Source organism: Balearica regulorum, chromosome 10, assembly GCF_011004875.1.
Source record: "Balearica regulorum gibbericeps isolate bBalReg1 chromosome 10, bBalReg1.pri, whole genome shotgun sequence".
Lineage (NCBI taxonomy): Eukaryota > Metazoa > Chordata > Aves > Gruiformes > Gruidae > Balearica > Balearica regulorum.
In genome coordinates, this window is record NC_046193.1 from 3,850,135 (window position 1) to 3,877,073 (window position 26,939).

Consider the following 26,939-nt stretch of genomic DNA (forward strand, 5'->3'; position numbering starts at 1 on the left):
ATTAAGTATCCTGGACAAAATACATCTTTTATGTGACATATACACTACTGTGAAAGCAAGCTTAGGAATACTTAAAGCATGGGATAATAGTTATCTCAAACTTAGTATTGTAAGTATTAAACAAAATTGCAAATAATGGCATATTCCGTATAGGAAATGAGACTGAGCAGGATTATAACTCCTGACTACCATTTATGTATCATCCCTTTTCCAGCTTTACCTCTCATAATGGTAGAAAAACATTGCCATCTGTGGAATATAGACGGAGAGTCAATGAAATTAAGAGAATGGCATAAATATAATTATGATAGTATAATATGATTTCTCTCTCTATTGCTACGGCTCTCAAGTCTTGTTTTCAAGGTGGTATTTTTAATATTTTATTACATCATCAGGAAAAAAATTAAAGAGGCAACTAGTTTCAAATTCATGACCAGGCTCATTCTGCATCAAAGAGAAAGCTACAGTGCCCTAAGGAATAGCAGTCAGTGAGCTACTTTAGACATCCATGGGGAAAGACTGAGAAATCTAATAGTTTCATCAGAGCACTTAACCATGTGAAGAGCTACCTGTTCTCCAAGTAAGTCTTGTGCACACAGGCCAGCTCGCAGCTAAGAGACAGCCTACGACACCTACACCGCATTGGTATTTTCATTGGAGGCAGGAGGAGTCACAGCCGAGGCACTCACACCAAGAAGAGCTGGCAGAGCCACGCTCCCACCTCCAAGCTGTACCAGCCAGTGCAGCTGAGCCTGCATCAACACGACTCAGCCTTATCCAGCATAGTGCGCTCATCTCCCCTACCAAAACCTGGCTGGAAACTAATTCTGACTCTGATCTGCTCCTGGTGCAGCACAACTCAGTTTTGGTATTGCCTTGGACTAGCTTTTAGTACACATTGATGTTACCAGCAGTAAAATGATCACAAACACACTATTAGACAGATACATCTGATCTTTTATCTTAATTTCTCAGTGACGTCTTCTCCCAGATACTTAAACTGTGCTGTCTGGATTCCTGATGCGTATAGTTTTACAGAGATGTGGAAGCTGCTGTATCCTCACACCTTAGAAATGCAGATTTTTCAGAAGGTGTGGCAATAAACTGAAACCCCCCCAAGACTGTGAATCCACAGCCAGTGATTCCAGTAATTCAACAGTACTATTTATGGTTTATGACCTAAGATCACGTCCTATTAATGGTTTTAGGCCTTAACACCAACTCCACAAGAAATACACATTTTGTTACCAACACTGCATTTTACCAGTAAAATATAGTACACACATTCAGCTTATGTTTCACAGAGTAATAAAAGAATCAACTAATTCAAGCCTGTACAAAGCAAAATACCTTCCTTGAATTCTGTACTTGAGGTTTCTGTACAAGTACAAGCTATTCAGAGCCAACGTTTAGCTTTACAAGTCATCCATCATTCCTTCCCCTGTACTGATTCATTTATCAGTCACATCCAGGTATCTTACACTTGGTCAGAGACACCAAATGAAAACATGAAAAAGTTTTTGGATTCATGTTACTACCAAAGTAATTTAGGTCAAAAACAGATTCAAGCATCTTGAAAGCACATACATGTTGTCTAAAATATTTTCACAGTGCTTTCAGATGTAACAATTCTGCATTTAAACAAGCACAAAAGAGAAAGGGGAGGGCATTAATTACTCCTAGTTACAGGCTTCTTTTAGCAGTTTTCCATATCGGTTAAAATTTAAGTTGTATCTTATTTTCAGTGATTCAAAAATCAAGGCAAATGACAGAAATTCCTCAGATAAATGAGAAACTAGCTTTCCAGAGATATAAAAGAAAATGCAGCTTACACATCTCAGGCATCATCTTTTAGAGCTATTCTTTATCTTCTGAAGGCAAATGCAATCATCAATCTACAAAAAGCCTGAAATAGTTATCCAAATACCTCCTCTTTATCCTCAGCTGCTCAAGGATACTATGTGTTTTCAAAAGAACCCTGAAACACAGGACATTTGGGGTTTTCTAGGTATTCAGTATTAATGGCATGAAAATATCACTCCAAATTTTAAAAAGGGATTTCAAAAGCTTGATGCAAGCTGATAAACTTGGTTAAGATTTTTGTGTCTGGACATTTAAGATAAAATGGCTGAGAACCAGTTTTACAGCAGGCAAAAGGATGGTATTTTAAGTTGTAATAAAATTCTCAAATATAAATGCCCCAAGTTAATGTGTCAGGGTGTTCATGGCATATTTTTTTTTCAAGGAAGGCCCACAATGTACAAATTCATTGTATTATTACAGTTGAGCTGATGGCAAGGAATGACCATCAGTTCAAAGTTTCCATGAAATCTCTATTTAAGCACCAAACAAGAGGTAGTTCAGTATTTCAAAATATCCTAAGGAAGGTCTTTTTCTCATCAGTGCTGATGCTGAAAGAAGCATTGATAATTGTCTCTCTTGCATTTGAATCTGTCAGCTGTGCTTCTGTATTAACCTGTTCATTCTTCTGTTTTGGGTATTAACAGCCAAGGAAATACTTCACCTAGTGCAAGTAACAGAGGGTACACTCAAAGCAGAGTACTTCACTGAGTGCACCTGGGTGAGTGCACAAGGGCAGGAGATTCATAGAAAAAAAATTGTAATTAGCTTTTATTTCATGGGGAGAAAGCTGCTATACAGCACGAAGAGAAGAATGAAGATCACTTTAAAGATCAGTGTATCGTAGCACCTCTCCAAGTTTTGAAAGATGACGATACACGTTGCCAAATTTTGCAAAGTAATCTTTTTTCCAGCTTTGGAGTAAGAAGCATTAACTCTCATCCTTCCTCCTTTTCTGACATGCTTTAGGATTCATTGTGAATGTGGGAAAGGAAATGGTTTGACCTCTTTAAGAGAAGGAAAAGGTAACTGCAAAGGTCGTGCCCAAAGAGAGATCACTTCTCTGTATTCAATGTCAATGTTACGGGGCTTCAGTCCAATTTGTCAGGGCCAAACCCGACCACTATCACTGTAGTTCATTGCGAAATGACACAAGGAGATGTATGCTTTGTACAATCTTTTGTACAACCTTTGTACAATTCTTTTTTTGGCCATGAAAGGCAGAAAAGGTCCATCTAAAAATACAAGATCATTTGCAAATGGGTTAAGAAAGAAGGACATTTGTATGAATATGCGTAACATTCCCAAAATGAAATGAACTTACTTAGAAATAAAACGAACTTGTTAAAAGCATAATTTTAAGGACACCCTAATGGCTAATCGTTATCACATTGCAACCAGAAGTTTCTGAAGAGCTGCCTATTGAACACTTTTACTGACAAGTTATTGTTTAGATAAAATACCATGTCCACCCTGCACAGTGTTTGTACTGGACAGGACAGTACACTGAAAAGATACTATTCTCAGTCTATAATAATAATAATTAAAAAATATATGGGAGTTAAATCAGTCAATTGTTACCATTCAGTGTGGAAAAACTTCTGAATAATGAAAAACAAAAATTTTGCTTTTTTTTTCCTGGCTTTTACCAATACTGTATTTATTACTGAGTGTATAGTACTATCCTTGATGAGAATTTATGCTATTTAGAACTACTGGTTTAACTATCCAGGTGCTAACAGAAGTGAGCAAACACAGCACTAGGCAGGAGTGCATTAGCTGGATACAGAAATTTTGGGCAGATATCAGATATTTTCACAGAGAATGTTGTACTTTTTTTTTTTTTTTTAATTTACAGGTCACCATAGAGCAGGACACTGCTCTGTGCATTGGGAACGTCAGTGGATTTCCCACAGCAGTACAGCATTCGTGGTACTACTCATTGCCATTGCTGACACTCTTCAAGACATGCATGTCACAAGGAGACAAGGAAGAAACTGTCTCACCAAATGCAGTTTCGCATTAATTGCCTTGTTTAATGGAAGCTGAAAAACACTGCATGCTGTTCAAGATGATGATTAAAAAAAGAAACCAAACAGTTAAGGTTTGTCTGATTAATTGCTCTACTTAGCTAATTTGGTAAGCTCTCAGTCAGTTTTCCATGCCTCCTTCATTGGTTTGATCTACTTTGTAAATTAATCTAATTATGAACACCTGCAATCAAAAGCACCATCTCTGCAGAAGTTATACAACTTATTTATACATAGTCTTTTTATAAAGGTCAATTAAAAAAAACAAGCCATCTTGCCACAAGAAGCATTTCAGGGATACAAGGCAGGAATACAATAAGGGATGTATTCAGTAAATACTCCTGGCCCTCTCCAATATTTCATTCCTGCTCTGTTCAGTAATACAAACAGCATTCTTCAAGGAAATTCTAATAAAAATTACATTACAGCAGATAAAAGATGACAAATGATTCAAAGTAATTGCAATCCCCAAACCACGTTAATCAGATAAGCCATATATCAGAAGGTGAATAATGATGCCAGGTTCAATTCAGAGTACCATGGGTATCTGAAAATAAACTGGGGACTATTACAAAGAAAGCTAAGTATTTTTATACCATATTGGAAGCACATACAATGATAAAACTATTTTGAAGGAAAAAAAAGTTCAACATCATCTATAGTGGACAGTTTAGACAGTAAAAGATTAACCATGTATTTATGAATCTAGACATATGACTTACCCTTGATTCACAACTGATAAGCAATCCATTTATATTTGCACTGGTTCTTCATACAGGACAGAATTCTTTGCAAACATAGTACAAATATAGAAGTTGCGCTGCAGTAATTTTGAAAGTATGAACTGTAAACTGGTTTTTGTTCCTAAAACTAGATGGGCTGATAGCCTTAATTGATCTCTCTGATTGCTATTTCATCCTATTCTTTTCTTGTGAATATACATTAGAAACAAAAGGAAGCACCAAACAATTTTATCTGACCATGCAGATTTTTTTGACACAAGATTTGTAATTCCTTTTCACAAAGCATTTTGTGTGCAGAATTTTCAGTACTCTGTTTTAATCATATTTTCTCCCTCTCAAAACCATTAAAGAAAGATTGGACAGCATAAAATGAATTTTTCCATCAAAATCAGAAAAGTTATAGTTCAGTTTATCTGAGTTCTTGCGCTACCCTTGATAAAGTGTGTTTAAAAAAATTAGACTAACAATACTACTGTCACACTTGCCTAACTCATAAAAACAATTTGCCTCAGTAAAATTTAACTATAAGCCCTTGAGATTACAATAGTTTCTTGTATTTGTTGTAAAAATATTTTGGCTAAACTATGCCAAGCTTGGGGCCTTATGCACTAGTTGTGTAAAGAAAAATTACGAACCCCTGCTTTAGAGAACATCTACAAAGCTTGCAGTTGATTACTGCTAGATGGACTCTAAAATGAAAGACACTTTTATCATAGCCCAGAGCACAAAATATTGGCCCAATATTTTAAATTGAGAATATAAGAAAGTACAATTATTAATGGGGTCACTAACTATCTCTCTGAGATTAATTAAACTGGCAGAGTCAGCGCTAAGATCCTCACAGACTTTCCAAACCTCCAGCAAGCACCAGCAAAATACTAGAACTGCTCCAAATATCACTATCTTGCACAGAAGACTATGGAAAAAATTCATGCATTATATGGAAAAGTTTCTAGAATGAGAGAAAAGTGTGTAAAACAATCAAAAAAAATGGAAATATAGAAACTTTGGCATTAAGAGACCTGACAGATGTTAAGCTTTTGTTCTTGTGTTAGCTCTTATTCCAGAGTGATGAATAATTAAATGTCACACGCAATTGAGCAAGAGCTTGTCCTTGGTCACGATCTGCAAAGATGCACATAAACCTTTACCGTTGGCTGTTCAAGACCCTGTAAGCCAAACTACTCCCACGGGTAAGTGTGCTTATTAAGAAGCCAATGAATATGCTAGGATTAAACATTTTTATTCAGGAAGCAGCAGTACATTTATGAATGTGACTGGACTCTCAGAAATACCAAGAAGCAGCTTAACTGAACGTGTCTATTGATTACCTTGACAGTTTAATAAGGCCGATTTTCAATGGCTGACTAAACTTAAGTGAACTAGGGAAGAAGATTAAAAGACTGTGTCCCTTAAAGCCTTGGTCATTCCTCTGACATCTCTAATCCCATCAGCTAGGGAAAGCTGTTTATTAACTTCTCATCTCAGAGGCAGAGGTCACCAAGTAGCATAGACATCCTTTGGCAGGTAAGGGAGAACTTATGAAGTGGGGAGGGGGAAAGAGAAAGAAAGAAGAAAAAAAAAAAGAGAGGAGAGTGGAACCACAGGAGGATTCAAACTAGTTCCAGCAAAAAGCAAGAGGAAAAATAACTAAAAATACGTATCAGTAAACCCAGAAATACAGAAGGTGTTCTCTACTTAACAGCTCAAAAAAAGAACAGAGCCAGTTGGAAATCATTTGATAAATGTGAGGCTTAATTCAAAAAGCTAGTTTATTTTCATGTCATATCCATAACAAAAGTGGTAATTTGCTAATATTTGGAGGAGAGGGGGAACAGAAGAAACGTGTGCTGCTTTCAAGGAGCACAAGGGCTTATTTTGCCTATATAAAATAGTTTATGAAATATTTTAACTGAGTTATTTTAAAATAAGTGTCAAAGAGTTGGCAGCCATGGAGAATTATTTAGCATAGATAAAGAGCCTGAAGACATAGAGCCTGGACAAAGTGGGATTTGCTGGACCCCAAGCTGGGCCTTTCATGTTACCGTTTGCATCTTCTTGTCATTTGGGGACCTGTCATGAATTAGGATGCCACTGCATTACTTAAACTACAAAAATGTCCCTGTCCACTGTCTGCAATTTTTAACATAACCACTGAAACTTTGAGGCCATTATCAGAGATTCTTCACAGATTTTTAGAACTAATTTTGCACTAGATGTTGTACAAAACTGGAAATTTGTCACTAATTCAGTACAAAAGATAAAGACTAAAGTCATGTCAGTGTGTTTATCATCATTTCAAATGATAGACTGACAAAATAATGTAATATCCCCTGGAATGATAGTGTGTTTAACTTAACAAGATGAAATAAGCCTTACCATGAACATAGTGCACAGTGTGATGCAACCTTTGTGCCACAGCATGAAAGCCCTAATAAAAATAAAGAATAAATAGTTTCAATTTTGGAAATATAAGTGACAACTAGATACAATGAACATAAAATCAAAGAAAAAAAGCAGTCCAACCATTTAAAGCATCTGGTTTCATTTAGAACCAAATGGTTTTATTGCACAATTAATAAAATTAACCTCATCTCTTCTGTCTTACTCCCTAATTGCAAACATAAAAGTGAGTCTTAAAAAAAAAAATCTAATACACCTTCCAATATAACTTCTGTTAAAAACAGTCTAATTACAAAAAATCAAAATAATAACATACACAAAAGCTATTATACATGTTGCCATTTATAATTATTCTGTAGTAGTATTGAGGTGTATAAGTCTTAAATAGACCTGATAACCTCGATTTTTCTTAGAATCAAATATTTTGAAGGGAAAAAGGTCTAGTAAATAAATATATGGATGAACCAGGGTATATGAAAGTTTTGCTCAGTTACTTTCGGAGGAGATGAAAACAAACATCAAGATAAACATCTAGATATCTCTTTGGTTCACAGGATTACTAAATTTTCAACAAAACATCTACTTAAAGATCTTCTGGAGATTACTTTAAGTAAGCAGAGACATAATACTCTGTGTGTATCATATTTCTCAAGACACAACCTGATAAGCATTGAGTCTTGTTAAACATGCCATTTTACCCCAGTCAGATAACTGTGTTGCACTAAGCCCTGAGATTTACACAGTTATATAGCCATGACAGCCTTCTAAGTTTCAGAATAGATACATTCAGTATCTATTCTCTTTCAACTCTTCAAAGCACTACTGGCACACAACAAAATGATACTAAACATCCGTTATGCTATCAACAGCCAAAAAGCAATTCTTTGAATCTCTGAGTTTCACTGTGAACACTGCACAGCTGTTCAGCTCAGAAATTAAAGGACGATACAATTTATTGGAGAGTCTAGGCTAAGTTAGGTAGATGTTACAACATAAATGAAATCTGGGCAAGAAGAAGGCTAACCCGCTTGATAGAAGTGCCATGGAATCTAACTATTACAAGTGAACAAAGTATCTTTCTTTCATCCTATGCCAACAGAAGTACATGCCGTAGTTCCAAGTCAAACACCTTGCTTCACTACCCAGGCTACTAACATTGCTTTTCCACATTTATTCTGGAGATCTCCCATGCCGTAAATACACAAAAATGGCTGAAAACACACAAAAATGGCTGAAAACTAGAACTTTATCATTCTGAATCGGACACAAAATACTGGACCAAAACAAAAGCTGTCCATCATCTCCGTAAACCGGCAATGCAGTCCACGCTTCGGATACCATTCCAGGCAATTTGCAGGTAGCCCCAAGAATCAAACTAACTGCAAGAAGAGAGTCATATTAGGGGAAGACATCAACACAACAGCTTTAAAATACAACCAGGCAAAACAACTTTAACAGCCGAGATGATAAAGATGCAAAGTAAATTAAATAAGAAGGGGATTCCCAGCTCAAGACTCGAAGCAGCACAGATGCAGTCACAGCGATGGGAACACTTAGCTCTGTTTTGTATGCACTACAGTTCCCAAACCTTACTATTTGGGGCTTAGGTTGCAAAAGGTGTCTTTCTGCCTAACAGGTATGTCATTAATCCTCCTGCCTCATCAGTAAAGTACTTCCACGTCTACAAGAATGGTTTTGAGTATAAATTCAAAAGATAACACTGAAGTGCTCAAATACGAGGGTGAAAAATTCAAATAAATGTTGGACAGTGCTCTCAATATTATTTCCCTGACTCTATAAAGACTCAGCATTTTCAGACTGGGAAAGATTACAAAACCATAGTCTAGGATTATAAAACTGTAAGTCCCAGAGTAATCAATGCTAGTTTCAAAATGCTTTGTTGCTATCATCAGGGTCTCCTTAAGGCTCCATCAGATCAGTATTTCTTTATGCTTTTATCTGCTGTTCCCAGAGATTTGGAAAATTATAGTTGTTACAGGTACTGTGTATTGCAGTAAAACTCCCTGTAAAGGAGTTTGATCTGAGAAAGCCAGTCACTCATGGAAAAAAATTAGATTCATAGAAAATTTATTGTTAAATAAAAACCTTTGTGCTTCATTTGTTTCCCTAAACAGCTTAAACCCTTGCTGGAGCAAAAATTCAGTATGCTTGCAATCATTCATTTGCTACAACTGGCTGAAAATATGAATAACCATACAGAAATTGATAATCAAAGAATTTGCTAGAGAGAAAAAGTAGCTTATTGATTTCTAAGAATGCTTTTGATGAAGGAAAGGTTTCATCTTCCCAAGTCAAACTGAAGACTGAACTATAAATAAATTTATGTGACTTCCCATTTATTCAATATCCTCAAAATTGGGAAGAGTCACAGAGGTGGCAGTGGCAGACTCTTCATCAACAAACCAATTTCTGTTTGGGGTACAAGGGTGCAAGAGAAATCTGAGTCTTCTAAAGGCAGGGGGAGAAAAGGTTCTTTTGCCCCTCTTTCAATCAGCTCTGAGATGCTTGCCTGTTGCCAAATGTCTTGAGAACTAACTACGGTTTTTTGGATTGTTTGTGGGTTTGGGGGTTTTTTAAATTATAATAAACCAGCAAACCATAGTTACTTCTCTGTATATTCTAGGCTGCCTAGGTGGCTTTACAACCTAAGTCACAGCAGTTACAACCCACTCCAGCCTACTCCAAGAACTGCACCCCGCCCAGGTGTTTCCACAGAACCAGCATGAAAACAACACTTCTTGCAAATGCTGCAACAGCAGAAATACAATGGCTTCAAGTTTAATGAACTAATCTGAGGATGATTAAAAACTGGTTGTAGATACCCAGAGATATATCAGTTGCAGACTTACTGCTGCCAAGTGACACCTGTAAAACATTGCATGGTGCCTCCTTATAAGACTCAGCACATATGCTATGCATGCTGGTTCATCCACCACACCACACCAGCCCTAATGTTGTCTCAAGTCACTATTTTCATCCTACTCTACTGCTCTTACAGCTTTTTTGTTTGGTGGGGTCTTGTTTGGTTCGTAGGTTTGTTTTTTAAACATTGACGAATGCTCAGGCAAACAAAGGCGGCCTGCAACTATTCTTTGTCTCAAACTCACTTGTAATGTTGCAGTTAAACATGTTTTTTAACTCAATCTTGGAGATTATTTTGTATAGATAAAAATTGTACCATTTATCCAGTATTCTATGGCAATTTAGGAATAGCACTCAATATGTTTATTTTTAGTAAGTGTACCTCATTCATACATTTTGTAATGCTGCACAGGGATCACTGATCTGTACGCATGACTGCAGTGATAAGATCTGGCAACATTCTTTAATAACTGTTTAAACTGTTCTAGTCGTGTGCTTCAAGCAACATACAGTTATCCCAACACCTAAAAAGAGCTTTTCCACTTGCAGTATTTTCCACTACTCCATATGTGCACCCTTGCCGTCTGATAGTTAAGATTTTCCATTACTTCTTTTATTTGATTCACTCCTTTACAGCCAATGGACAAAGCACGTACACGTAGTTCACAAAAGATAGCTTAAATGTAATTTGCAAAGGCTATTATGAGAGTTTCTTATTTTGATGCACAAATTCATGACGATCAGGCTGAAGAATATGTTGTCCACCATTACGTATTTATATAAACATAATGATCTCTACAAAGACAAAAACTTTAACAAAATTAGAGAGGTGACATCAGTATTTGGCATGATACTGAACAAAACCAAAATTTATACTGTAGCTTAGATCAAAGTTGCTTTGTATTTTTCAATTTACAACAAATTCTAGTCAGCTACATTCATTACAGCATCACTGAATTTCTTTCTGCTTTATCTCTACATGTCCTAGAATGCTGCTGCAATACAGCAACATCTCTAAAGGTAAACAAAATAAGTTTAGCAAATTAAAGTTATCACAAATGTAGATTTTCAATCAAGCATAATGCTTTTGTTAATACGAAAGGCAGCAGAGCTTTAGGTGAAGCAGGTATAAATAAAACACTCAGCTATATTAGGACTGCCTCCAGGAGGAAAGGCATCCTGCTGGCCGCGGCTTTCATCAGTGCCCAGGAAGAGACCTCAAAACCCCACTCCATCTGCCTCTGGCATCCCAGGTCAAAGTTTACTAATGTTTGAACAATGAAGTATGAAACTCTAGGCCAGGTAAAGCAACATGCCATTATTCTAAAATGGTCACTTTAGCATATAATATATACAATATGAGGGTTGTGGCATTAGCAAAAATTCCATAATGAACCGCGCATCTGCAATCAAGCTGGTAGAGAAATGAAATCACAGCATTTGCAAGTCAGGGAAGACCCACGGGAAAGACAAACTACACTGATACTTGGAAAATACATTACCATGGAAAGAGGAGAATTCACTTCATTTTTTTTAATTAAATGGTTATTGCGAGGCATTTTGTCTACCACTACCACCCCCCTGCAATAGCGGTAGAGACCTCTACTACACCTTCAATTGTTTCCACCTTCCATAAATGTAGTATTATTTCAAGTTTAGCTTACAATGTGAAATGCATCTCATCCTTCTTATAATTCCCCGGGATTTCAGGATAAGTAATTATAGCATTATAAAACAAAACTGACAGCCGATGTGTTAGCTCAATATGTCAAAAAGACAGGCAGTAAAGCCTCTCAGTGGCTGTGGTACATCTACTGTCATCTCTCATCAGATGACGAACTGAAAAAGCAGCAAGTGACGGGTTTCCTTGTTCTATTAAACAAGTCAAGGGCGTTGTTCTGAAGAAGTTGTTCTGTCAGACAAGACCTACCTAGAAATGTGAGCTGGAAACATTGCTCCATAGCAGTATTATGTATTTGCAAACACGTAAACCTGGTGCTTCCTTTATCAAAGAGACTGACATTCAAATCAAGGTGAAATTCCAGGCACCTTGAGTTGCTCTTGAAGCTAGAAGAGAGTGGTAGGCAAACATCACCGCTCCTCTACTAGGTCATGAAAATTATAGATGCATTAGTTAAAATAATCCCATTCATTTTGCTTGGAGATCCGAGATCACTGATGCCCTCACAGTTGCTTTATTTTACTGGTGACCTAAGCTGTTTGGAATGAGAAGACAGCAGAGCTGATGATAAAAATGGCACTGTACGAAGTCAAAACCACATCTGGAAGTGACTATGCCTTAATGTCACAGAAGAGTCTTGATTGAGACTTCAGAATATACCACACACTTCTCTGGGGATGTTTTGTCAACAGAAATGATACTCTGGTGGGAGGAAGGGAAAAAAAGTTTGGGGTTTTGGTTGTTTGGGGGTTTTTTCTTTTCTTTTTTTATTTCTTTACCTCGTCTTTAAAGACACAGAATTAAAATGACAAAAAAAGGCATCCAACACCTAAAAAACAAATACTGACTTCAATCCAGAATATATTTATATATGCAAATATTTCATACAATGACTATTCTATATGTTAAATTAAGGTAACAAATATGAATGAACAACTTTACCTGAATCACACAATAGATCCAGATGAATTTGATGTTAAAATTTCATTAGGTACAGTTGGGCATTTAGCTGTTGACCTATATTGTATTTGCTACGGTTAGTGGTTTAAGACGTTAATCTGTATTTTCTATTTTATTCAAAGGCCATCTAGTGTAGATTTAAAATAGGGGAAAAAATAATCATGTCAGGGTCTTTTAAGTGGTATGCTTCTTTGTTCCCCCGTGGCATTCAGTTTTAAACTAAATAATGAAACAGGTATTTAAGATTTTAAGTGCTGGGATCAAAGTCATATATTTCAAAAGACTCAAGGTGATGTCCGACCTTCATTTGCCTCAACACTATTCATGTCCCAAGAGGCTATGTTGTCTTGAAATGGTTTTGGTTATAAGAACATGTAGTAGCTCAAAAGGCATAGTACCATCTCTACCACAGACATATTAGACATATATTTTCTAAATATTCCATTTTATTTCTAACAAATGGAGTTGGATTTGTAGCAGAACTCGAACAATTCCAAAGAAAATAAAACAATTATGACCCAACTTATCTGCAAACTCCTTCACCGTTTCTATTTACCAGCACTTCATAAATTGCAGTTATTAGCAATTTCTTTAATACTTTGGCTCTCTGATTCTAGAGGATTATCTGGGTTAGAAGAATCGTCAAATAATAACAATTATGTGATATTATACAGCTTAACAGCTGTATGTGACATAGATACTAGAACGTTTTCTCCTAGAGATCGGTTCAATGATCCAATAACATTTCTAGACAGTTTAAGGCTGTACGATAAACACCCTATAAAAACTAGTTATAAGAGGTGAATCTCATTCCTTTTTCAAAGTTTCAAAACATGTAATTTGTGTTTAAAAAAGATTTTTTTTAATTAGAAAAAAACATATTTTCTTATTTCTGAAAGCACAAGTCGTGGACTAACAAAATGCTGCTTTTCAGGCATTCCCAGCTAGAAATCACACATTTCTTCGGCACGTAAGGCTTCTTGGCTACTAACAGCGCTGTCCGTGTGTCAAGCTGGCGTTTGGCCAGCAAACAGCACAGTAGCCAGCTCCCGCGTGGCTAACTGCACATAAAAAGGGAATCAGATGGAGGATCCGCATGTTGCTAGCTACTGCCATCTACCTCTGCTGTAAGGCGTCCTTACACTGGGACAGCATGGACACATTCACACCACATGTCTCATTATGCTAAATCAAACCTGCTATCAACTATGTGCCAAAAGGAGAAGGGAAAAAAATAATAATAATTTGTAAACATTTTGGGGGGAAGAAATGACATGACCACAGGCTACAATGGCTACAAATAAGACAAACGTACTTGCAGCAGACATAAAAACCCCAAAACACCATGCAGAGCATGCAGAGCACAAGAAAATACATTTGTTCTGCACTGTGTTGTGTAACAGCAATGCCTCCAAGCCTTCCGTACGACAGCAGAAGCTGTCAATGGGGGATGAGCAAAACCACAAAGCAAGCAACCTGATTTTGAGGGGGGGGGGGGGGAGGAAGTTGCTCACTTATCTCAACAAATGACAGGTTTAATGAACAAATGAACACTGCCGCTCTACAGATATTTTCTTTTAGCGAACATTTTGAAACCAAACCAGTCGTGGGGAAGAGGAGTCCACCATTCTCCTTCTGCGGTCCTAAGCTCATCAGCTAGGAACAGTTCTGTTATCCCAGCTCTGTTGATAAGCCACTCCTTTGTTTCACCTCATTTATAATTTTTAAACATCTTTCCACAAAACAGAAGTATCATGCCAAAGCCCAAATACTCATTCCACTGTAGCCATTACTGAATAGTATATATTCCTACCTACTTACTTTTTGTACAGCTTGCCATCAGTTCTTTTGAGCTTTACTTCCTTAACTACATAATGAACAGTGCTCTTTAGTCATGGCCCCTTTCTCTCTTTCTACTTTCTTAATATATATAAATGTATAAATGTAGAACAAGAATTTTCAAAGCCATCTAACAAAACTTGGTATCAGTTTCTCATTAGAAATCTCTGCTGCAGCTCTGGCAACCTCAGTCTCCCCTCGGATTTTGTTAAAAGCAAAAAAATTCAGGTAAGTGGTTGAGGACTCATTGAAATTTTTATTGTATGATGTATTTTTTTAATTTATTCATGAAGAAATATTTTTAAAGACTCTGTTCAGTTAGAGAGGATTTAACACAGTGTTATTACATAACTAGTTCAACAGCTTCCCCCACCATGTACTTTTCTCTGCATGTAAATTTTTTGAAGTTATTTCTAAGGCAATAACTCGATATCAGAAGTTTAATTTCAGAGTGTGACAGATGACAAATATCTTTTTCCTATTTAAGTGCTCCCCCCACAGTGCTATTCTAGTCTGTGCAGAATATAAATGACTGACTGAAGAGAAAAAAAAGGAGAAAATTATGAAGTATTTTCATAATAATCTAGTCAAAAGCATTTTTCAAGGTTTTTCATTAAAATCCACATTTAAGAGAATTCATACAAAAGGAAAAGAAGTTACCCTCCCCAAATGATGCTGAAAAAAGTACATTTCTTCACAAGCTTCAAAAAGATTTGCTTAGCAACATCACCACTCTTGTCCCCTCCCAAGGAAAAAAAAAAAAATTACGCATTTAGAACTTACGCTAGCTACACTTATTGTAAATACATTTACGACACTGCAACAATGAATGCTGCCAGACTGTTCCACGTATACAGAAAAGACTAATTTCTGTCACCTTCTTTGAGTATAAAGGACTCAAGTTTAACACAGCAGTTCAATGTGTGCTTAAACACTGAACTTGGACGTGTCTCCAAAGCTCATAGTACTGCAAGCCTTCATGTAAGAAAGATGAATCAAATTTAATATTAAACCCACCAAACTATCTAGCAAGACTGTTAACCTTTTTAGTAATACAAAGGAAATAGGTTTAACCTACTGCTCTGCTCGCTGTTATACCAGATGCTGGCAAGGACATCTGTGATTCCGACTGCATCATACGATGGACTGTGCTATTAGTGAATTTTTATCATGCTACTACTACTTAAAATATTAAAGGATAACAAGAATTCTCTTTTTTGTGCTTCCTTCTGCTTCTTTTTTCCCTGAATATCACTGGCAAGATTCTCAGCTGATGTGCATGGGAAAATAACTTCATTCCATTTGAGAGAATCTCTCTCAACCACTAGAGAAAACTGTGCATACACTTTAAGTCAACCCTCAAAAGAAAAAAGGGCTATAATTCTGCTCTCGTTTAGTTTTGCTGGCTAGCGGAGCACACACCCTGCTGTATAAAGGTCATACCCACAGTCAGGGCCTGCCAAGGGATAACCTGCAGCTTAGCTAGAGAGAGCTATGAAACACTGAAATTACAGCAGTTTGCCAGGCAGGCAGATAATAATTGTGAGCATCTTACTGTGAATTAAAAAAAACCAAAAACTAGAAGCACCCCCATCATCTCACAGAATGCTTTAATACACCCTTTTTTTACTTTATTCAGACACATTGTTTGAGGGGTAGGGTACAAGTGCCTGTCTGCTGGGCACAGCCAGCACAGATCTGCACTCGAGTCCCAGTAAAAGCACAGACCCGCTTCTGCAGTGCTGTTTCACAGTAATTTATACTCCGTAAGAAAAAACTGTATTATTGCTGGTTTGGAGGTACCTCAGCTACCTGTACTTAGCATCCCACTTGCATTGCAGACATAATGGGGGAATTTTCACAGTAGGTTTATTCATCAAATTAAGATGCCTGCCTGGCCCAAAAGTTTAGGATCACTGAAGGGGTGATTAAAAGAGTCCCCAGGAAGTAACCTAAGCATCCCTTAGGTGCCTCCATACATTCTGGATTTGAGAAAAGATTTACACCTCCTTGTTCACACAACTGTGGTTAAACTGCTTTTCTGACAAAGTTTTACCTGAAAATTAATTTATTTTCTCTATGAAGGTCTTCCAAAGCACCAGAAAAGCATGATGACAACTTTTCCAAGAAAGATTATTTATGCAAAGATATCTTCCAGCATTTTTTTAAACTAAGTTCAATGTAGTTGCTGTAGCTGGTTTGTAGTAACCATACACATAATTACTCATTACAAATTGTTATTAATCACACATGCTACAACTCGAACTATTTCAAGATATCTTGCCACTGTAGTCCCATACCACATACCACTCCTACAGAAGTAAAAACAAAAAAAGTAAGAAGAAATACAGGCTACCAGAGGATTTGCACCAACTAAATTGCTGTCTAGAGGCATCACAAAACACTGAAAATTAAAGACCGCTGATATATTAGAACTCCTTCAGAAATTAAATGATGGAGAAGTGAAACACACAGATATATCCCAATTTCATCACAGTGATCTGTAGATAATGCGTTCTGCCAGCCAAAGGAGTATTATCATTCTGTTCCATGTTCGAAATATAGTAACTGTCATACACAAATGTAGCTCCAATACACACAATTCCATTGTGTAGTGGCTGATTTTGACCCCTCTAGTTCAAGGAAAAAAAAGAATTTCCCCTCTTCGAAGGGAACAAGCATTGCTTCTGCAACATATTCAGTCAGCTGATTATTAACAACAATTCTGGCATGGAGTTTACAAGCAGATATACGCTCATCACAAAAGTAAACAAATATTACAGGTGAAGCCTATGAGGAAGAAAAAAGGCTGTCAAACTGTCTGTCTTTAACAACAATCTCAGAGTTCCTGCAGTTCTTAGAATTTAACCACCTCCCTTAACATTCGTTGGTTATTGTTGGGGTTTTTTTCCTCTATTTCTAAAGAAAGAGTTCCAGAGTTTTCTTGATACAGGTCAAAAAAAAAAAACAACCAACACCACACCAAAACCAAAAAACCCACCACCCAGTGCAGATATAAGAAAATAAGCCTGATGAATGATCTCTATCCCCAACTAGAAGCATAATACTTAGATGTCATCATCCTTCCTTTTACTTTCCTTCCCTTCTTTTTTCTGCCTTGATGTCACCAACAAAAATTTTTGGTCAGAGTAGACTGAAAACTGCAAAATGAAGTTCCAAAGTAACATAGGCAGAATTATTCTCAAATAAATTCTGGCCTAATTTAAAGCAACAATTCTTGCAAGGAACAGGATTATAATCCTGGTAAATTGGTATTTCCCATTGTAGACAGATACAAAAAACTTGCAGATTAGATATTTCTAAATACTTCCTCTGATCTTGCAACTTTTACAGTTTCTTCACGGCAGCAGTTCTCAATAGCAACGACAACCACTACCAAGGTAGTTTTGGAGTATGTGAACAATGATGGGACCGTAATGACAATTTGCAAAAATTTTGTACATCCTCATACTAAGATATTATGTACGGCAAGAAGCATCTGACACAGATGTCTCTGTAAATTAATCTGTTGGCTTTCTGCGCAAGCTATGTTATGCTTTGCCTGTTTATTAATGCTTATGACTCAAAAGCAGCAATCAATTAAATTTTCTTTGATTAACTAAAATACAGAAATTATTTTCATGGCACATATAGAAGTGGTTCAATATGAATTCTTTTGATTACAAAGCAGACAACAGTCCATTTTATCAATTAAAATGTAACAGATGCCCGTGAAAATTTTTCTCGTGCTTGACAGTTGACTCTACTCCTAAACTACTCCTTTTACCTTCTGTGGCTGGACTTTTGAAAGAATGCTTACAAGAGCTGTTTGGAGGAATACTTTGCTACACCTGTTTTAACATGCCTAGGACTATTCCCTGCAAGCTCTTCATAAAAGAATTCACTGGAGCACACCACCAAATACTCTTTTTAAAAACCAAGTGATTATAATCTCTCTTCTATTAAAGGCAAAGCAGTGGTCTTTCAGCAAAGCACAAAGGAAAAGTACTAAGTATTTTAAAACATTTCTTAGCTCTTCAAGACTTCTCCTGCATAGTTTTCCCCCACACTATTGTCACAAAAAGGCAACGCTGACAGCTCTTCAGGCTCCAGCAGGAAGCCACCCACACACAGATCCAGAAAAATTCTGCCTTGATAAACCAGCTTCTCCTGGCCAGGCCTTGACATGACGTCACAGCTCTTCTCACAGCAACGCGGCGCTGGCAGGATCTCCCTCTAGGGACCCATCATCTGCCACAGAAAGCACTTTGCAAACGACAGTGTTGCTGCCAGCCCACTTATCTATAGCATCCAGGAGCAGAGGAGGCTACAGTGCCTTTTATGAAGTCTCCCATTCTATCTCCTGCCTACTCTGCCCTCAAAACACATTATGGGCTCAGGAGGCGTGTTCCTCACATGTTCTGAGAGGCCAAAACTAGGCCGACTGTACTGCTTCCCTTCAGCAGAAGTTTAATGGGCAGGATCAAGGAGCACGTGCAAACAGAAAATGCAGTCTGGTAAAGTTACCATATTGCAAAAGGATAGTCAAACACAGGCAAAGTCAAGTTTATTCCCCTGGGTAGTAGCGTAAAGGATGATCACGCTAGATTAGTCTCCTGATAATTACTTACCCGAAGATACTCATTAGTCACCAGTATTTTCACAATTATTAGAATGCATTCCAGCTGACATTTTCTGTGACAAGGGGTTTTGCTAACATCTGTAAATTTTCTAGGTTTACTAAAAGTTCCCCTATTATGGATGAGAGTTTTTTGGGTTTGTTTTTTTTTTTTTTTTTTTAAACTTACTGTGTTTCTGTGCACGGGAAACAATGCTAGTTTACAGTACATAGTTAGAATAAATTGATCGTTCAAGAGCACTTCTAACTATGTGAACAAATACTTGAGGAAATACAGACATAAAATAAGATTGGTTTAAAAGTCATAACACTATACTGTATTTACCTGCTTTTTCTGCTAACGTGTGCCTTTTGACAAGAGAAAAATGGAAGGGGGATCCAAGGGAATAAAACCACTGCCATCGACTAAAGGAAATGTAACATGATTTCAGTTGTGCCAGAGACTGGACATATTAAACACAAGTACAGGCAAAAATACTCTTCATAAAGTGTTTTGGAAGTCTTATTTTTTTTTTTTTAAATGTGTCATTCACAAAATAAATGCAGATGTATTGAATTGTGTGAGATGTGATATAATTAATTGTGATGCATTTATTTTTTGTGAAGTTTTTTACCCTCATTTAAGATGATCAGCATCTAGGTCCTCAGTGGCTTCAGTATGCACAAATATGGCCAAGCCAAGTACATGAGAACCTTACAAAGTCTTGCACAGAACGCTCAGAAACATTTACCACATCAGTGATCATTATATAATGAAAATGCATCAAGATTATTTAAATTCCAATTGATGCTAAATACTTAACTTTACACAACAGGCACCCACATGCCAACTAATGAAGCTGGAAAGCAATATAAGTCATGATTACTACTCCTTTCAACAAGCAGAAGTGAGACAACAAATAAAAGTTAGCAAAAACATTAGCACTACTTTTTAGTAATTGTTTGCAAAGGTAGAAATGTATCAGGCTTTCAGAAAGCAGAAGAGCTATAACTAACAGTTGTCCATAAAACATACTAGAACCAATACAAACACCACGTGGGTTGGAATTACTAGGTACTACCTATTACTAATAGGTACTGGCATCATTGTTATTCCAGTTTTCCCCATATGGATTCCTCCAGATAACAAGTCAAAGCCTTTACCCATGGCTATCACCATGTCTTCAGTTAATAAGCCATTGAAAACAGCTCTATTCACAGGTACTTCTAGTACATATAACGTGCAACATAAGCAACTTATTTTGCAATCCGGCTTTATTTACTGCTTGAACTGAAGACGACTCAGACGTGTGCAACAGTACCACAAAAGCTGTTTCTCCAGCTTCTAACAGGGTTAGAAAAAAAAATCTGAATACCTGCTTTTTCAAGCAGCAAATAGCTCTAACACCACTAGAAACTACAACTGAAAAGCAATGCAAACCCTTTCTTTACTTCCACCAAAAGTTAATGCTTCTTACTTTGCAAATATTTGGGAAATATTTGATCCACAGCGCACGCACAGAAACGCAATTCTTCACAGGCTATCAAAGAATGAGAAACAATATCGTATACTTCATGGGGTAATAAGTTCCCTTTGTACTTGCAAATGCTTCAGGTGAATTGGATTTAAAATGAACTAAAAGAAATTGAATTACATTGAAACAGCCAGTATGATTAACCCAGTTCATATCACACTGACTAGCCACATCTACGGAACTTTACCTAATAAAGATAGAATCATAGAATCATTTAGGTTGGAAAAGATCCTTACAAGTCCCACCCAGCACTGCCAAGTCTACCACAAAGCCATGTCCCTGAGTGCTGTATCTACGCATCCTTTAAATACCTCCAGGGATGGTGACTCAACCACTTCCCTGGGCAGCCTGTTCCAGTGCTTGATAACCCTTTCAGTGAAGAAGTTTTTCCTAATATCCAATCTAAACCTCCCCTGGCACAACTTGAGGCTGTTGCCTCTCATCCTATCACTTGTTACTTGGGAGAAGAGAGGAACACCCATCTCACTACAACCTCCTTTCAGGTAGCTGTAGAGAGCGATAAGGTCTCCCCTCAAGAAAAGTTCCTCTTACATAGTTTAAAGATTAAGCCCACTGCTTTTTCTCTTTCCTAAAGCTTCTGCTATTCTATCATTCCTTCTATTTTTCTGTGACTCCATTATAATTTACATCTGGTAACTGGGAAACATCTCTGTTCACAACACTTAGCAATGACCAGTTTCGCAGAATAAAACCTGCTCAAGAGCAGGATGCTGCTGGTGCATTTTGCTTCCACAGACAGGCCAAAGACACCGCTCAAGAACCATGATTTGTCCTCAGCCAAAAGAGGGGTCATGGAGGAGGACATCAAGGTTCAGCAGTTAGGCCATGGGCCAGGTTCTTTGCCCACAGCCCTTCAGCAGCTGAGCTGCAAGCAACACAGAAACAGCTTTTGCCTGTTTTGTTTTTAATTTTTTCCACTTCTTTCCCATTGCTGTCCATTTTTCTTATTAGGAAGAGAATAGACTTTGACTTCAACAGTTGAGCTTAGGCAAAAGTTTATCTTAAAAAGTAAAAAGCATTTTCAAATAAAAAGGAAATAAGTCAAAATGAACAGCTTTGATTTGTCTGTGTTTGGTTTTGAGATATGTATTTTTTATTTTTTTTAAACAGAAAAGCACAAAACTGCTCAAGTTGTTTAAAAGAAAACCCTAAGTACAAATTGTCATGGCAAAAAGCAACAGAATTTGTAATATTTTCAATCTTTGCAAACTTTTATAATTACATTTTCTCTCAACAGTACACCCTAGATTGTGTTAAGTGCCAAAGACTCAAAGAAATACATTCCCTTGAACATTTCTTATATGAACAGCACATTATATTTACTATTTGACACATTTATAGTGCTACTAGTGGTACACTAAATATATACTTATGAAAAAGGCTGGATTTGTTTCCAGCAAATAAAAAGTCATAAAGCTTTCTATCCATAGGGGACCAAGCTAATCACGGTCCATTCAACCATCATACTCAAAACATTAATTTACGATAGTTCAATTACTTTCCTTCAGACAGAGGGCTCTTGCATCAGGACAGATTTCCAGCATGAGTTTATAGAGTCGAATGGTTAAGAAGGACCCAGGTAAAAAGGCATACTTCTTCAACAGTCTTACTTCCACAGGCCAAAAGAGCATACAAAATTTCCCATCAGAGTAATACGTAACGAAGTATTCCACATTTCAAAGCACAGATGCATTAATTTTACTTAAAGTTTCTCTACTCCCATTTTATTTACTTGTATATTTAGCCAAATAGTGGACATTTTCTCTTATTACACTCTCTATTCTCACTTATTACTCTCACTACTTGAGATTCCAGCTGTCCACTTCAGTCAGCACAAAAAGGCTGATTTTTGTAGAAGCAGGGGAGAAGAGGGTTGTTTGTTTTTTTAAGTAAGTCCATTTTCAACTGTCTCAGATTGACCATCTCAAATCAGTGAACAGCTTTACAGTAGCCATAGTCTTCATCTTGTCATTTACTTGCCTTTATTCTCCATAAACTAACAAAATAAAAAGCTTTCAGGGATTTTTGAAGTGACCCATACCCATTGATGCCAAATAGAAAATATATATTTTATTGTAATATCCTATAATCAGAATCCTGTTGCAAAGGAATACTCTGTATGAAACAGACATTTTCCCCTCATGAGCAAAAAAAAAAATTCCTTCCTTTTTTTTTTTTAGAAATTAAAATTGTGCCATTACACTCTATGTATCTCATTTGTGCAACATAATAATAGTTTTCCTTCTCAGAGAGCTTTTCTGTAGCATCTGAAGGTGCATTTTATCTTTCATTAATGTATGTTGCATTTTTAAAATCAATACAAACATAAGAGCAAACCCAAACAAAACAGGTTTTTACCCCCAGCTTAACATATGACAGGCAAACAGACTGTGAAAGTCTTTCAGTCGAATAGTAGTACGTCACATCTGCGTGAAGCATTTTCCTCAACATCTGGTACTTACAACAGGAACTGTTCCTCAAACAGAGAGTACAGAAATGAATAGTCTGACTTTCCTAGACATACAAGTTTGGGATAAGAAACTAACAGAAATACCAGCATTTATCATGTTAAGGCATCAAATATTTAATGCTGTACATGAAGACTCAGAGCAGCAAACTGTTCTCAAAGTCAATAATTTATTATTCTACAGGATGCAGATCAATACCCTTCAGCTTTATGAACTGTTTCACTCAAGCTATTGTTCCTGCTGCACCTTTACTTCACAGAGAAGAGATTTAAATCAAAACCACAGAACAAAGAAGAGATGATGTGCCAGTGGGGAGGTCCAGATCAGATGCAAGTACTCCTACGTGCCTTGCAATCCCTGTGAGCCAGATACTCACAAGTGCTCAGCACCACAATGAAACAATCAAATTTTCAAGTCTCATTGCCAATAACAGGAGTTGCCAGATAATCAGCACATTTACAAATTTTGCCACTAAATGCAAGAACTGTCTACAAGAAACTTATTAGGTAGTTTAGCGTCTAGGTGCTTCCTAGCAATAGGGTGCTCCCCTAATGGTTTGATACTCCCTGCCCTCACACACACATGCAAAGCCTATGTGGTTTGCACACACCCAAAAGAAAAAGTAGCAGTGCAAGCTTATAGGAACAGTAGCTGAACAGTGAAAGGGAAGTGGAGACTTGAACAGTATCTTAAATAATCCAAACTGAATCTTCTTCCAGCTTTACAATCGTTTATGTGTTTTTGTTCATTTCGATGGCAGCTTGCAAATCTCACTGAAGCTTAGTAAAAATTACAGTGTTTCATGAACATGAACTATTAAAAAAGCTGCCATTTATTACCACAATGAAACAAGAAAAGGCAACTCTAATATAGCCCATCTGTCTACGTGGTAATGATCCCATGCAAAACTCAGTGCAGGGTCAGAACCCAATTATTTTCCTTTGGATCTTTTACTGCAAACAAAGTTCATGTCAGCTCAGGCTCCAACAGCAAGATGAACTGCAGCCCCCAACTCCAAAGATTTTATTATGCCAATCAGCTATTTTTCTCAGGTTTTGAAACCTTTTCAGTGTTCACTTTCAACTGATTTTGCACAATCAGAACTTGAATTGGAATTTATTTGTCCATAGCAACACTTATTTTTCAGAGTACTGCTAACCTATTTTGTGAGCTGCTCTCAAGACACACGCATTTGACTCCCTCCACAGTGTGAGGTCTGTGGCAGTCAGGGCCTGTGTAGACTTCAAAAATCAAAGCATATAGTTTTTGGAGAGCATTTTATCTTCTGTCTTTATAAAGCTTTTTTAAACCTAAGCATACATTTAAACATTAGCCCCTAATGCTAGTTGGAAAGCTGTGTTCCTTCAAAAGACATCAGTCTACCTGCACCAAAGAAACAACCCACACATCAGACAACGTCCAGTATCATTGTCCCTTTCACTGGAGGTAGCAGTGTGAAAGCAGTAAAACCATTTTTTATTACTTCTGTCAGAAAAAAAAAACACTGATTATGGGTATGACCATTGCTACTATCCACTGAGGTTTGCCATAGTCACAAGATAAAATTTTCCAAATTTGCATGCCTTCAAAATCATACCACCACCAAATACTGAAAAGAAAAAGTACATCCCTAGCCAAAACCTTACTAGGCAATAAATAAATGTATAAAGGAACAAGAAAGAAGGTTAATAGCTGCAAGACAAAATTTGAATAGGTAGTTCAAGAGTGATCTTATATTATTCTATTGTACAATAGAAAAAAAGAACCTGGTCTCAGGCAGGGATGATAGCTTGTAAAGCAGCAATGCAGCCACTCTGTGTCTTTCTCAAAGTCTTCAAGCCGCAGCAAATGACTCAACAATTGACACCTCTTTAAACGTCTGAACTGCACTTCTGTGGGACCGCTCATAACAACCTTCAGTGATGGGACTGTAGTCTCAAAGTTGCTTTGAAAGCAGAAAAATACTTTTTAAGTTATGAAGATTTGATTTTCTAAAGGAATACCATTAAAAACTGAACAATCAGGGCAAGGGATCAGGGTCAGGAAAAAGTATCCAAATTACCTTAAGCTTAGAAGAGTGGGATCAAAGTCTGGACCAGGACCCAAAGCTGACAGCAGACTCTAGTCTGTGGTCTAGATCAAACCAAAATATGTGCTCCATATGCAGTCTGCATTATGAGATCCTTCTGCAACTCACACCTATCTCTATTAAAAGCAAATACTTGTTTCAAGGTATCTACTATGTACTACCTTTGGTAAATGATTGAGCACAGTAACTAGCTTCAGATGTCTATCTTAACACACTTAGCAGAGATCAGGTCAGCTCAATATAAAAAAAAAAAGGAAAACCAAGTAGACAATACACACCTTCCATTAAAAAACCAGACCAAACAAACAAAAAAAAAACCCCACCAAAACCAACCCTCCCTTCACTTATTCTCCTATACTACTTAACTATAAATTGGTTTTGAAATTAGTCTACTACAAACAGGTTTATAGACCCTGAAAGCAAACTGAGTATTATTTGGTTTCCTTTGCAACCCTGCAGGATCAGCATCTAGAGCAGAGCTAAGCTTTGGCTCATATTTCTTTGATCCTGGAAACCCAGGTTCTGCCAAAGTGTTCAAACAGCCCTGCAGGCTTAAGTCTAAAAAGCAAGTGAGGCTCATATACATCCACCAGAGCTCAAGGGTTATTTCTCTGCTAGCCTAGAAGCAGACCTTCCACAGATGCTTTCATGCCCCACACCTCCTGCGATGCAACCACCCACACTGTGGACTTGTACAGTAAGCAACAGCACATCAATGTGTGATCAATTAATTAATGAGTATTTAATATTCAAAAGGAAAGGACTGCTAATTCCCTCACTGAGATTAAGAGAATTTTTATCATTAGTGGCAGCCACAGGTACATCTGTAGTCCTGCAACTCAAATACAACATTTTAAGCCCATGGGCAGGGACAGATCTATTAAAGCTGTTCACAGAAGGACAATTTCTCTTTTCATACTCACTTCCCACTAATTTGGTTACTGACGTACCAGTAATTACTGTTTCTAAATGCCTTCCCTACTTTCTTCAATTTTAATTATAATGTGTCAGCACCTAAAAATGTACAAACCATGCACGAGAAAGAAGATGCATTTCCTACAGAGGTTATAGAGTTTTCAGAAGACGGAATACAAGAGCAAGACACCAGCTTTACTTTGCATAGCGAGTCCCAGATAGGGATAAAAATAAACATGAATTTTTGAAGGGCTAGGACAGACAGTCATAAGGCAAAAAGAGAACTGCAAAAGCCAACCGAGGCAAAAGATTTCTCCTGAATCTTACCCTTACTTGTCATTCTCCCCAGACTAATTTCTCCCTAAAAAATGACGACAAAGAAAAGCCTTGCTTGTCACTCCCTCCAAGTAATACAAAACCAAGGCTCACAATCAGGTTTTAAGCGCCTTTTTTGTCCTTTCCCCTCCAGCTTTTCTACCACATCTGTATTACCTCCCAGGGTAAACGTGATAGTCTATTCCCATAACAACATACATCAAAATACATACAAATGTGGTAAACTTTTCTTTGCAGACCACTTTACTGGGGAGAAACACAACAGTAAGTATCTCTCCCTACATCCAGCATCTGCAAGTACACCAACAGTCTTCTCCGTTGCTAATTGAGTAGAAGTGTGCAGGTTCATGTTCTCTGCAATAAAATATCTACTTGTGAAAAGCTTCTTATTAAAAGTACATAAAATAATTTCTATGAAGCATTCTGATGGATCAGTAATGATTTGTCTTTAAAAGTAAGTAAAGATCAGAGAACTGGAGTCACAAGTAAGCTGACCTGCCATGGTTCAACGTTCTCAGATACAGTTAAGTTCATAAAAAGCTTCTCAGACTCAAACCT

General features: G+C 37.1%; 1 protein-coding gene across 3 annotated transcripts in view; it reads right to left on the reverse strand.

The window, feature by feature from the left end:
• ATP2B2 (ATPase plasma membrane Ca2+ transporting 2) overlaps positions 1-26,939 on the reverse strand; it is a 433,201-nt gene that overhangs the window by 308,857 nt on the left and 97,405 nt on the right. For 2 of the 3 annotated variants that reach the window (XM_075762787.1, XM_075762781.1), the window contains exon 2: positions 7,013-7,064. The exons of the other annotated variant lie outside the window; for it this stretch is intronic. The gene's annotated coding sequence lies outside the window, so the exon portion shown is untranslated. The remainder of the gene's footprint in view (positions 1-7,012; positions 7,065-26,939) is intronic. 3 annotated transcript variants of the gene reach the window in all.